The 14,039-nt window shown below is 43.8% G+C and overlaps 1 pseudogene; it reads right to left on the reverse strand.

The window, feature by feature from the left end:
- Positions 1-6,617: 6,617 nt before the first annotated feature.
- LOC120394285 overlaps positions 6,618-14,039 on the reverse strand; it is a 95,975-nt pseudogene continuing 88,553 nt past the window's right edge.

A 14,039-nucleotide genomic window follows, 5' to 3' on the forward strand; every position in this document is an offset into this window, starting at 1 on the left:
TGCATCCACAGTACCAAGGCTAGCATTGAATGTCAGAGCAGTGCACTGTGGGAAGCTATCCCACAGTTCCTGCAGTCTCTGCCACCCATTGGAATTGTGGGTTAAGCTCCCAGTGCATGATGGGGCAAAAACATTCCTGTGGGTGTTTCTGGGTGTGTGCCGTAATTCGCTCCTCCCTCCGTGAAAGCTACAGCAGACGCCATACTACCAGCAGATGGTAGTCTCCTGGTACTATGAATCCAGCTCGCATGTCCTCTTGTCTTTCTATCTACTCTTTCATCAAATCATTCCCCGCCGTTTTTTGGCCATCATGAACAGAGCTGCACAGCTTCCGCCACTTTTTCCATGTTGTTGGTCATGGGCTCCTGTGGAAGCTGCAGATAGCAACAATTCCCTGCTGTTTTTCAGCCGTTGTGAACAGAGCCACACAGCTTCTGCTGCAAACTCTGCTCTCCTGCTCTTGCAGCTCTAATGAGCTTCCCAACTCTGTGAAAGCTACAGAAGACAACCATTTACCGCCTTTTATCGGCCATCTTGAACCGAACATCTCATTTCACGCTCTTTTTCCAGGATTACCCATGCAGGCACCACAGCGTGGCAAGACCCACTCAGATCTCCGCTGCACTTTTGACCATTGTAAATACCTCATGTATTATCCAGCAGTATGTGCAGTACCTGCAAAACTGGGCGAGGAAGCGACGACAGTGCGATTACTATACTGATGAGGACATGGACACAGACGTTTCTAGAAGCATGGCATGTGGCGATTGGGAGATCATAGTGGCATTGGGCCAGGTTCATGCTGTGGAATGCCAATTCTGGGCCCGGGAAACAAGCACAGACTTGTGGGACCGCATAGTGTTGCAGGTCTGGGATGATTCCCAGTGGCTGCAAAACTTTCGTATGCATAGGGCCACTTTCATGGAACTTTGTGACTTGCTGTCCCCTGCCCTGAAGTGCAAAGACACCAAAATGAGAGCAGCTCTCACAGTTGAGAAGCAAGTGGCCATAGCACTGTGGAAGCTTGTAACGCCCGACAGCTACATATAAAACACACATGTATATTTCTGGAGATTAATGGAAGGAGGAGGCACTCGTTAGGGCCCTAGGTGGGCTCACGTTAGGGCCCTAGTGGGGCTCTGGGTGATTGCTACTTCCCACCACCCAACACAGATGTAATAAGGTTGAGTAGTGTTTGCAAAAGAGAAACTAAACAACTAATTATTCCTTAAGAAAGGTTTTTAATGACTTACAACATAAAGGCAACACAGACAGAATGTGTCTAGTGACTTCACATGTATTGTAACCATTCCCAGCCAACACAAATTTATATGCAATACTGATACATTAATTAACTATAGTTTACTAATTTTAACCTTTTTATTAATTTATTTAACAATGTATAAACTTTTACTGGCTTTTTATAATAAACTGAATAACAACTTATACTGAAGACAGCCACAGCGACATGCAAAGTGTTGGAGAAAAACATAGTTCTTACTTTCTGATTGGGTGCAGCAAAGTCAGATACTTTATTCTCAAGCAATTACATAGAGGGAGAGAGTGCGCTAGGATGCAGGGTTTCCCCCTCCTAGGCAAGTCTCTCTACAGGTAAACAATTACAGCATTTATACCTTTTGTTACATACAATAATAAGCAACAGCTGCATTTTGTTTATACATAGGCTATTTTGATATTTTATTTTTTGTTACTTTTATTTAGACTACAGTCTACATTCCATATCTAACACAAGGTCGTAACAACTTTTTAAACAGTTCTTTTTCATTCATCTTACACAATCCTTACTTTTACAAATCTTGTGTTATTAGCCTGACTCTTGCTAACAGAGAATGTCATGCATTGAAATTCCCTTTAAATTCCTGTCAGTTTTTGCTCTACTTCCACAAAAGCTATTATTGTTTACAAACTACTAGCTTTACCAGTGCTGTACCCATCTATAACAAGGTACAAAAACATATAGTTTCTATATATTGATTAACTATTGACTACTACTATCTTTAAGCAACTTAAACAATTTACTAATATAATTAAACTATAGTATTAATACAAACTTAAGATTAATTAGCTCGAGCACAACCAGACCTCTTCAGCCCAAAATCTTACCCTGCGTTCTTCCAAAGATATGTTGCCTTTAGTTGACCGTTTTCCGCATTGGCCAAGTACAGATGGTCAGTGAAGCACAAGTCTCTTTGGTTCAGGGGGTGTACGTAAGCCTAATAAAGAGTGATCTCTTTTAGGTCAACACACACACACAAACACTTGCATCTTTACACCTTATTTATATGGTATTTGCTAGCCGTGTTTCAAAACAGGTCAACCAATGAAGGTGACCAAATGTTTCAGTGTGGTATTTGTGGTTGTCTTGATTTTATGAACTGTGCACCTGTGCTCAGCTCATCTTTTTTTTTTTTATGCGGCTAATTGTGGTCAATTTGCTAGACTCAAAAATGCTTAAGTTAGCTTAAAGAGGTATTTGATTGCAGAGCATAGTAACCACAAATCTGTATTTATCTCTACAGAGTTTTCTCTTTAGTCTATAAAGCTTTCTAGCTAAATTATGCTTATGCTTGCAGAATTTAACTGTACTCACTTCTTACAACTTCTGGAAGTTTTAGGCCTAACACTGCTTAGCCTGATACTACTTGACAAGGCTTGTGCACATTAATCACAATATTCAGTGTTGCAGAAGTGGGCTTTTAGGAGTAATCACTGATGTGAATGCTTCCCTGTTCAGCACCCACAATCCCTCTCTGCCATGTATTTCAGGCCAAGCTGATGATTGGAATGTAGGAGCAAATGGGGTGGATTAGGGTGTGTATGTGTAACATCTTGTTAAAATGTAGTAAAGGTTTCCAAGGAAATGGTTTTCTTTCAGTATGTGTTAAAAGATCTGTGTGTCAGAGGTGAGAGTGTCTCAGAGAGGAGATTTGAGAGACTAGAAAAGTGTGCGTGTACTTCCCCCAGGTTGGGGGCAGGGTTGTTTGGTTTGTTTTAGTTTTGAAAAGAAATGTTTGATATTTGAGGCAGTCAAGTCCATTAGATTAAGAAGAAAAAAAACCATGGGACTTTTTTCATTAGCATAATTATATAAGAATCAAAGATAAGTTTTAGCAATATCTAGAGAGGGAGCAACTTTATCAGAGGTCTTGTTTACACACAAACTTGCACTGAAATAACTAAATCATTTTAACTTACACCTTTTGTTATTTCAGTGCAAGTCTATGTGGACATATTTCCATTTAGTTTAAGACAGTATTTAAATAGGACACTTTTATTCTGAAATAACAGTCCACATTGAGTTGCTGTGAAATAAGAAGAGATTTTAATTGAATCCAATGTAGTTATTTCAGAGTGAGTTTGTGTGTGGACAAGCTCAGAGCCAGAGAATGAAATACTGCTCCATTGAAATCAATGTGAGATTCCAATCCAATAATTCATCTCTACCTGCAGTTTTCTGGGGGATGGTTCTTAGCATTGTCTCCTAGCTATTTCTTCCAGGACATTCTTCAGTGTAAAATTCTCTGCTACTGATGGTGAGTCTGAGGAAGATGAAAAATAGGGGAGAGAGAGAGAAGAAAAAGTGGCACAAGAATAAGAGGGTGTTTGTGAAGAAGGTAGCAGAAAATCAGAAGAGATAAACCCAACTCGCCCTCTAGTCCTGTGTGATCTCCTTCCACTAACATGAAAATCTCTCTCATGTCTATAACTGGAATATGGTAGCCCTGCCCAGATCATTCATATTTTAATAAATGAATGAAGCAATTCCATAGGTGCATATTTCAATTTCTGCTAAAAGAGTGATGATTCCTTTAATACCAAAGAGTTTAAAATGAGAACTGTATTACATAGGATAAAAAAAAAATCCCTTCTCTTCTTTCAGTGCAGCCATGGTAGAAGTTGCTTGATTTAACTGGACACTGTTAGTGGTTAAGTATAAAATACCTAAGTGTTGCTGTATATTTATGATTACATGTTAATGATTTTAATGTTAAAACAAATATTTTGTGTATTTCAAAATGGAGTCAGTCACCTTTGACCTCTGGGCTCCATCTTGGGTTTTGCCTTCACTCTCTGGAACATTCAAAGGCTGTTGGAGAACCGGTTTGAGCCAGGTTTTCCCGCCTTTGGTGAGGTTCCATCTGCCTGAGCATTCCACCACCTCAGGACTCACCTCAGGTTTTCCTGCCACGGAATCTTGAAAAACAACGAGGAGTCCTTGTGGCACTTTAGAGACTAACACATTTAGTTTAAACCAGCCAAAGTTGATCAGTTTGAGCAACACAGCTCTGTCTGCTGCATACCTAGAGTAGGTGTGTTCATGTAAATACAATTTGCTCCTGAAGTCTCTCCCCCTCCCAGTTAGCTGTCAGAGGAGAACTCATTCAGAGCCTGCTTACACTGACATTCTGGGAGGGCTGGAGATATCACCAGACCATGGGTGGCAAGTTTGTAAAAATTTTGGTGGGGCCCAGAACCTGCCCCCAACTCCGCCCCCCCAACTCCGCCCCCACCTGCCTAAGGCTCTGGGAGGGGGCTCGGCGGGGGAGGTCTGGGGTGCAGATCCTGGGCTGGGGATTAGGGTGCAGGAAGGGTGCTGGGTGCAGGCTCTGGGCTGGGGCAGGGGGTGGGTGTGCAGGAGGAGGTGAAGGGTGCAGGCTTTGGAATGGAGTTTGGGGTTGGGAAGGTGTGTGGGAAGGGGAGGAGTTTGGGGATCGGAGGGTGTGCCGGGTGAGGACTGTGGGGCTGAGGATGAGGGGTACATGATGCAGGAGGGGGCTCAGGGCTAGGGAAGTGGGTTGGGCTGTGGGGTGAGGGCTGTGGATGAGGGGTTCATGATGCGAGGGGGCTCAGGGCTAGGGCAGAGGTTTGGAGTGTGGGGTGAGGGCTGTGGATGAGGGGTTCATGATGTGGGGGCGCTCAGGGCTGGGGCAGAGGATTAGGGTGTGGGGGGATGAGGGCTCTGGCTGGGGCTGAGGATTAGGGTGCGGGGGGATGAGGGTTCATGATGTGGGGTGCTCAGGGCTGGGGCTGAGGTTTAGGGGGCGGGGGGAATGAGGGCTCTGGCTGGGGCTGAGGGTTTGGGGTTGGAGAGGCTCAGGGTAGGGCAGCCTGCCTTGCCAGTACTGGCGGAGGGCAGGCACTAGGACCTGCGGCAGCAGACAGCAAATCTGCTGGGAGCCCTCCGGGCAGCAGGCAGGGGAGAGGCGCGCTGCATTCTGTCAGGCAGGGACGCAACACAACGCGGCGGAGGGCGGGGAACACGCGGAGGGGGGTGGCAGGCGGGGGCTGGGACCTGCTCCAGGCAGGGTCGCGGCGGCGGGGGGAGACCTGCGGTGGCCGGGGCCGATCCAGGCAGGACTGGGGGGGGGGTGGGAAGAGACCCAGCTCCAACTATTGCTGGAGCAGGGCGCCCAGCCCTGAATATTGCTGGGGCCCGGGCCCCACACAAATATATAACCTGCCGCCCATGCACCAGACAACCTTAATTCTGCATCAACAAAGCTTTTTGTCACTGCACAGAAAGGCTGTAATGCCAGTAACCGCCCAGAGCCTCTTCATGGGATATCATGAGGCTGAGGCCCTGGGTCATGTGGCCACAGCTGAGGCATGTGTGGCTCAAAGGGTTTTGCAGGTTCCAGCTGCAGAGGCTGGGTTAAGCAGTTTGGAGTAAAGCTGACGGAGTCTCTGTGTGTCCTTGGAGAGAAGCAGCGATTAAAAGACAGCTCTTGCTGGGAACAAGCTGAGACACCTTTTCTGGAACTTCTGCAAAAGAGGGGCTGCCTGGGCATAGTTTGTTCCTGCTGCTGTTCAGGGAAACAGGACTGCGACGCTTCCCGGGGGCACCCAGGGTTGTGAGGCATCTCGCTACCACCTGCCCTTTGTCTCTTTGAAGGTTGTGATAAAGTGTATATAAACTGTTTAATGGATACATTACCCTGTGCTAATTGCCAGGATGTTTGGGAGACAGACGATTAAGCTTATTCTCTCAGGCCAAGAGGCTGCTGGAAAATGTATAAAAACCCTGGGACATGATCCTTCTTCATCTCAGATCTGCTCTGGGTTTCAAGAAGGGGAAACCCTAAGCCATAAGAATTGAGATTCCCCAGTCATTGACTGGAGTCACCCTGAACATAGACATTGGACTCTACCTATGGACTATTTCTAAAAGGACTTTTGGCAACTACAAACTTATCTCTGCTTTGTATCTGAACCTCAAGAGTTGAATTCAAGTCTGTCTGTTTACTGATCTTTTAACCAACACTCTCTCTCTTTTCTTTTTTAATAAATTTTAGTTTAGTTAACAAGAATTGACTATAGCATGTATTTTGGGTAAGATCTAAGTTATAATTGGACCTGGGTGTGTGGCTGACCCTTTGGGATTGGAAGAACCTTTTCTTTTATATGATGAGATCAGATTTTCAGTAATCATCATCATATCTGACATGTGTGTCTGGGCAAAGGCCTGAGGCTGGGTACTTTAAGGTAATTGCGTTGTTTGGACTTCTGAGTAACCAGTGAAGTACTACAGAAGCTGTTCTGTGCTGGTTGGTAAACTTAAGTATTGGAATATCCACCAGCGTCTGGGGTTTGTCTGCCCCATTCTGTTTGCAGTTCACCCTGACTGAGTGACCTCAGCTGGCTCCCACGGGCACCATCGTCACAAGCCTGCAGCAATTTTACATTTTTGAAAATTTAGTTCAAGTTGGAGGAGTCACAAACTCACATTTCCAAGAGTGTAACTGTTAATTCACTGAACAATGGGGGCAGAGGGAGTTCTAAGATTTTTGTACCAATAAAAACCTTAACATTAAAGAAGTCTTCCAAACCTAATTTTAAAATGGTAGAAACTACAATAAACCCCTGTCTCGGATGAGCGTAATCAATTAGCGTGTAGAACAAAATGTTTGGAGAGATGACTTGTCTGTCTTTAACATTTCTTCAGTATAACAGGGCTGTTCACAGTTTCCATGCACCATGGCATCAATCATTTTAAGCAACTGAGAAACCTGAGCAGAATTTTCTGTTCCTTCGGCTCTGTTGTTGAAAGCGAGGCATCGGTTTCCACAAGTCTGAATCAGACTCTGAAGATCTTTGTCACCATCTAATAAGAACTTATCCAGTGTTTTTTTCCTTAAATCTTCTTTTCGGGTGAACAGGATGATCATGTACTTATTTGCTTTAAAATTGAAAATCTTTTGTATCTCTTTGACCACGTCCTTTTCTTCTTGGGTGAAATGACCCAGCTGTATGACGTGAATAATAGCATGGATCCCTGGAGAGGTGTTTAACAGATTCATGTATTTTTTGGCAAGTCTTTTCGTTACTCTTTTTAGTGTCAAAAAGGCCAGGAGTATCAACCACCGTAATTTTCCTCCCATTAACAACCGCTTCCTGTCTCTCACAATCCTGCGTAATTGAAGAGGATGAGATATCCGAAATAAATTTGTCAGGACCAAGAATTGTGTTTCCTGTTGCACTTTTCCCAGCTCCAGTTTTACCAACAAGGATGATTCTTAGATCAGGTTGTGCTGGGAACAAGAGAGAGAGTATACCAGCCAGTCAGTACAGCTTACTTCAATCATGGAAAAATAGTTCATGAATAGTTTGTTAAACTGGAAATCTTAGCTTAGTTTCCCTTGTTTGTCATGGTTTATTTCAAAAGTTTAAAATCCAAAAAGAGTTCTAAAAGGACTTTTGGCAACTACAAGCTCACCTCTGCTATGTATCTGAACCTCAAGAATTGAATTCAAGTCTGTATGTATATTGATCTTTTAACCAACACTCTCTCTCTTTTCTTTTTTAATAAATTTTAGTTTAGTTAATAAGAATTGGCTCTAAGTGTGTATTTTGGGTAAGATCTAAGTTATAATTGAACCTGGGTATGTGGCTGATCCTTTGGGATTGGAAGAACCTTTTCTTTTATATGATGCGATGAGATTTTCAGGAATCATCATCATATGTTTGACAGGTGTGTCTGGACGGAGGCCTGAGGCTGGGCACTTTAAGGGAACTGCGTTGTTTGGACTTCTGAGTAACCAGTGAGGTGCTACAGAAGCTATTTTGTGCTGGCTTGGTGAATCTAAGTATTTGAATATCCACCAGCGTTTGGGGTTTGTCTGCCCCGTTCTGTTTGCAGTTCACCCTGATTGAATGACCTCAGCTGGCTCCCATGGGCAGCACCGTCACACCCTGTCTAGACTAGGAAAATTAAGTCATGTTTTAAAATGTGTTAGCTAAAAAATTGTAACTAACACTAGAGGGGAGCCTAGGATTTTCCACAACCAGCTCACACATTCTAAAGGTATTAATCTCAGTCTACACAAGCGTTTTACAACATGTGAGTTAAAATGTTTTAGGGCCTGACTACATGAGATGTTAATGCATGGCAAGTCAAGGGGTTAATCTACAGCACACTTGCTTGCCACACAGTAATGCCTCAGGTGGACACTACTACAATGGAGTGAAAGTTCCAGAGTGCACTTTGATGTTCTCCAGTTTGAAACAGGAGTATGTCAAAGCTCTCTCTGGGACTTTCACTGAGTTCTAGCTGTATCTACACAGGGTCCTACTGCATAGCAAGCTAGTGCACTGCAGATTCACATCCTTGCTTGCCACATGCTAAAGTTCCATGGAGACAAGTCCTTGGAGACGGAAGATCCCTCCTCCAAAGAGCTTACTCTGAAGGACTGGGAAAATGCCAGTAATATTTTATGAATATTATATGTTCTGTCTGTTTGCCTGCTTGTTATGTTATTGGCTATGGCATTTGAAGGAGTTAATTCAGACATGAGTTATTTGGCAGGCCAACAGGAGAAGAAACAATAGCCCAGATAAGATTTCCTCAGCAAACACCACCGGCTATTAACTGTGAAATGTTACCTTCAGCCACCCCTGGTGAGATGCATAAACCAGTGGGAGCAGGTTCAAGAGAGACAGGGAGAAAAAGAGTTTGGGAATGGTTAAACACCTGAGTCCCTGAAGCTCAAAGGGGAGATGTTAGCCAAGGGGGCAAATCCTTGATACCCAGAAGCAAGGGTACCTGGATAAGCTAAACCTATTTAAACTTTAGGTACAACAGAAGCATGTACTGTATGCTGTTTGTTGTGTTAAAAACTCTTTTCTTTTTATGTTTTGATTCCTACTGTTAAGATTTGAAAAGGCTCTTTGCTGTTCCTGTATTCATACGCTGGTCACAGCTCCCAGAGGGAAAAAGAGCAGGGCTCACACTCAGTTGGGCCTGCAGAGGAATCAAAGTGTGTATACAGGATGCTGCAGCCCAGGAACTCAGTCTCAAAGTGGGAGAATCATGGGATTGCACCCCAGGACAGGTGTAGACAAGAGGCCTGTCACCTGGACAGCTGCACTCGTAGACACTGAGAGAGATCAAAGATGCAACTAACCTTGAACTGTGACATTTGCAATCCAGATAGACAAGACAACATATCTAATGCAGCCTAATGCAAGTCTTATTGAAATTAATGACCCAAACATTTTGTTAATACAGAGTTAAGGTTGTCCAGTGTTGCCTCGTGCTCTTCCAGAATTTGGCGACTTGATAAACTTAAACCTCTGAAAACCAGGAAATGAAGAGTTAAAATACACACCATCCTTGTAATGCAAACTTAACTCTGACCCCCTCTTCCTCCACCCCCATCCCACAGAGCTGTCAATAGATACTAGAATGGTTCCTTAAGGGTGGTGCCATCATAGGAAGCTATAAGAAATGACTAAGCGAATGCGCCATTGTTTGTGTTGTGCTCCAAAGATTTTACTTCTAGCTGTTAGCTGCATGCATTCAAGCCGCAATTCAGGATATTAGGGGTAGCTGTATTGAATAGTGGGTATATTAGTTGGAGCAGATTGACAGAACTGTCACTGTGATATGAGGAGAGGTGCACATCTACCTTGAGGGATCAAATATGCCTCATTTCAGTGCTGAGTTCTGTAAGTGGTGTCAGCAGAGGAACACAAGGATGTCCTCTAGCAAAGGGAATTGTCAGTAGTCTGGTGACATACTTGACAGTGGTCTCCATGGCTTATTAGGACTTAGAATGGAAAGGAACCTCATGAGTCCAGTTCCCTGCTCTTTCAGGGAAACCTGTCACATAATCCTGTTCATACATTTATCAAGCTCCTTCTTAAAGCCACTTAGGCTGCTTGCCCCACGACTCCTATTGGAAGGCTATTCCACACATTCACTCCTCCGAGGGTTAGAAACCTTCTTCTAATTCCCAGCCTGAATTTATTCTTTGTTGGTTTATATCCATTTGTTCTTGTGCCAAATTGTCCATTAGCATCAATAGCTCCCCACTAATGTATTGATAGTGATTATAGCCCCTCTCAGCCTGCATTCTGCTAGGCTAAACAAGTCACGCTCTCTTCATCTCTCATAAGCCAGACCCTCCATTCTCCTGATCAACCTAGTAGCTCTTCTTTACACCTGTTCCAGTCTGAAATCATCCTTTTTTAACATAGCTGACCACAACTGTACCCAGTATTCGAGATGAGGTTGTGACCAAGAGGTCTATTGGTGATTCACCACTCTGTGTCAGCAACTCTTGTCAGGCCTGATATAATCACTGGACCTAACACACTCTTGTCATAATCTGTGGCTAAAAAGTGCCATGTAAAGTATCATATACAAACTGGTAACATGCTGGAATGGATATTTGCTTGTTTGACCAGCCTGGTTGTCTGGCAGAGACAATGAAGGTTCATTTACACATAAGGTAAATAAAGCTAACAAGCGGGGGAAAAGACAACATGTTGTCTACACCCCAGCAAGAGAGAGAAACTTTATTTAGACTATAAAGATGATAAGCATTTGAATCAACTGATTGTATACAGTCTTATTGTATTATAAAATTGTATCAAGTAAGGTCTTTCATGAAAGCCTGTGTCACACTTGTGATTAATAACATTATGAAATGTATGTGTTAACACTATAGGAGGAATTATGGATACCCACTGATACTATGCTTTAAGTCTGTGACCAAACCCAGGGAGAAACAGGTTTTCTGCCAGACAGGAGGGATGACAGCTATCTACCTCTCTCCTGTGTAAATTAAGCAGGGGAGAACCAAAACAATGGAAGCTCCATTTACATACAAATCAGCAAGAGAATGGGAAGACCACAGCAATGTGAGAACAGCAAGAGGTCTCAGGACAAAACAGTGAGCTTGGGAAGATATAAGGAGACAGGAGAACACATTTTGGCATCCATCACTTGGGGGATTCAAGGGGCCAGAGCCAGGGCTGGCTCCAGGCACCAGCGGGCCAAGCGCCTGCTTGGGGCGGCATCCTGCAAGAGGGCGGCAGACGGCCCGATGGACATCCCGCAGGCATGCCTGCGGGAGGTCCACCGGAGCCGCCGACCAGCCACTGCCAAAGCACCCCCGTGGCAAGGCAGAAACCCTAGCGCCGCCCCTGCCTGCAGCCGCGGGCAGCCCAGAGCCCTTTAAATCCCAGCCGGGACTGGGAGTCAGAGGGCTCTGGGCTGCCCTGCGCCGGGGGGAGCCCAGAGCCTTTGAAATCCCAGCCGCGGCCGGGAATCAGAGGGCTCTGGGCTGCCTGCTACGGCGGGGAGCCCAGAGCCTTTGAAATCCCAGCCGCAGCTGGGAATCAGAGGGCTCTGACTCCCCGCCGCGGCTGGGATTTAAAAGGCTCTGCGCTGCCCGCGGCTGACAGCCCAGAGCCCTTTAAAAGAGCCTGCCGCCCTAAGCCGCCCAGCCCTTCCCCCCCTCACCCTGCCCCCCAGGGCGGCAATTCAGCTGGCTGCTTGGGGCGGCAAAAATTGTAGAGCCGGCCCTGGCCAGAGCTCTTGAAATCACAGAAAGTTGGGTCCTTCAGCCAAGGGGGTTGAAGTCTCTGGGAACTGACATAGCTGAGACAAAGATTAGGCAAAGATTGTAACTTGCAGAAATTAAGTTTTAGTCTTAGAAACATAGTTTTACTTTTATTTGCTTGGAACACTTTCTATCTTTATTCCTTATACTGGGGATCACTTACACTTAAGACTTTTTGTTAAATAAACTTGTTTTACTTTTAATATAAACCAACACAGGTCTGTGATTGAAATAAGAGTGTTTGTCAAATCCCAGCTAAACTAATGAATTGCAGTGTATTGTATCTTTAAAGAAGCAATGATGTTAATTATTTCTGTGACTGTTCCAGGAGAGGGATGGAAACTTCAGGGAGATGGCTTTGGGGAAATTTAGGACTGGCGGGGTGTTGAGGTCACTCTGCACAAAGCAACTGGTTGGAGGAAGCCAGGGTGTGGCCTGCATGCTTGTAGGCTGGCTGTTGGTGTCAGGGCTGTTAGTCATAGCAATTAAGACACCCAGAGTTACAGGACAGGGTGGTGACCAACCTCTTACTGGCCTGGGTTGAACCCCAAAACACCGCAGAGGTCCTACTAATACCTTGTTCAATGGCATTAATGCTTCCCTGTCTTCACTGGAAATACCTTGCCTGATACATCCTAGGATTGCATATACCTTTTTCATAGCCTCACCACATCTTTCTGCTCGTCGGTCATTTCTAACTGATTGGCATCAGCTTATGGCAGAAATTATTATTCTGCCATAAGCTGAAATTCTAAATATGTGGCCTTGCAGTTTCATTGTTAAATTACTCCCATTTCTATTACTCCAGTCCTGAAAGTCATTAAACTCTTCCAATAAAATATTCTGATCTTCCTCTGTATTGATGATGCCTCCCAACTGTGTGTTATCAGCAAATTTCATTAGCACATTTCTACTTTTTGTGCCACAGTCATTAAAGAAAATATGAAATAAAATTAGTCCCAAAACCAATCCTTGAAGAACTCAACTAGTAACCTCTTGCCAACCTTATAGTTCTCCTTTCAGCACAACCCATTATCTCCCCTTTATCTAGTTCCATACTCACCTTACAATACCTGTACTGATCCCCATCTTCTTCAGTTTAACTAATAATTTCACATGTGGTACTGTACTAAATGCTTTACTGAAGTCCGGCAAGATTAGATCTACCACATTTCCCTTGTCTAAAGCCTCAGTTATCAAAGCAATATATCAGGTTAGCCTGCCATGCTGTACCTTTGGTAAACCCCTGTCACATTGCATTCCATTTTCCATTTTCCTCCATGTCTTATATTATTCTTTCTTTTAAAATTTGTTCTAAAGCCTTGCATATTACTGAGGTCAGATTAATGGCTTAGTGAGGGGTTAGTGAATCCAGTGTCTCAGAAGGAATCCTCAGGGCTAGGTAAAAGGGGCTAGGAAACTTGGTGGAAAGAGGATAATCAATGGGACACTGTAATCCTAGGGTATAAAATATATGGGAATGACAGGATAGGTTTTGCTTGTGGGGGAGTGGCACTGTATATGAAGGAGAAACTAGAGACTAATAAAGTAATGACCTGAAATGAATCATTCAATACCATAGAATCTCTATAGATAGAAATGCCATATTTGAAAAATTTGAAGAACATGACCAGGATGGTGACAATTATTGTGAAATGCTGCAGGAGATTAGAGAGGCTACAAAAACAGAAAACCCAATAATAATGGGGGATTTCAGCTATCTCCATATTGACTGGCTACCTGTCACTTCAGGACAGGATGCAGAGATAAATTTTTTAGACACCTGAAATGAAAGTTTCTTGGGTCCTGGAACCCACCAGAGGAGAGGCAATTCTTGATTTAGTCCTAAGTGGAGCACAGGATCTGGTCCAAGAGATGAATATAGCTGAACTGGTCAGCAATAGTGACCATAATTAACTTTAACATCCTTTGGGGTGGGGGAATGCCAAAGAAACACATCACAGTGACATCTAGTAAATTCTTCTTAAAAAACTTCCAATTGTAATACATTTTTTCCTTTCTAAATTGCACCCTTCATTAGTCTGTTTCATAAAACGTATACATATAACTAGTGATTTATTTAAACAACAACACTGACCCAATTACATCTAATACAAAACAATTATAATTATTTTTACTATTATATGCATATATTGCAGTAGTGCCTAGAAA

Source organism: Mauremys reevesii, unplaced genomic scaffold (assembly GCF_016161935.1).
Source record: "Mauremys reevesii isolate NIE-2019 unplaced genomic scaffold, ASM1616193v1 Contig47, whole genome shotgun sequence".
NCBI lineage: Eukaryota > Metazoa > Chordata > Testudines > Geoemydidae > Mauremys > Mauremys reevesii.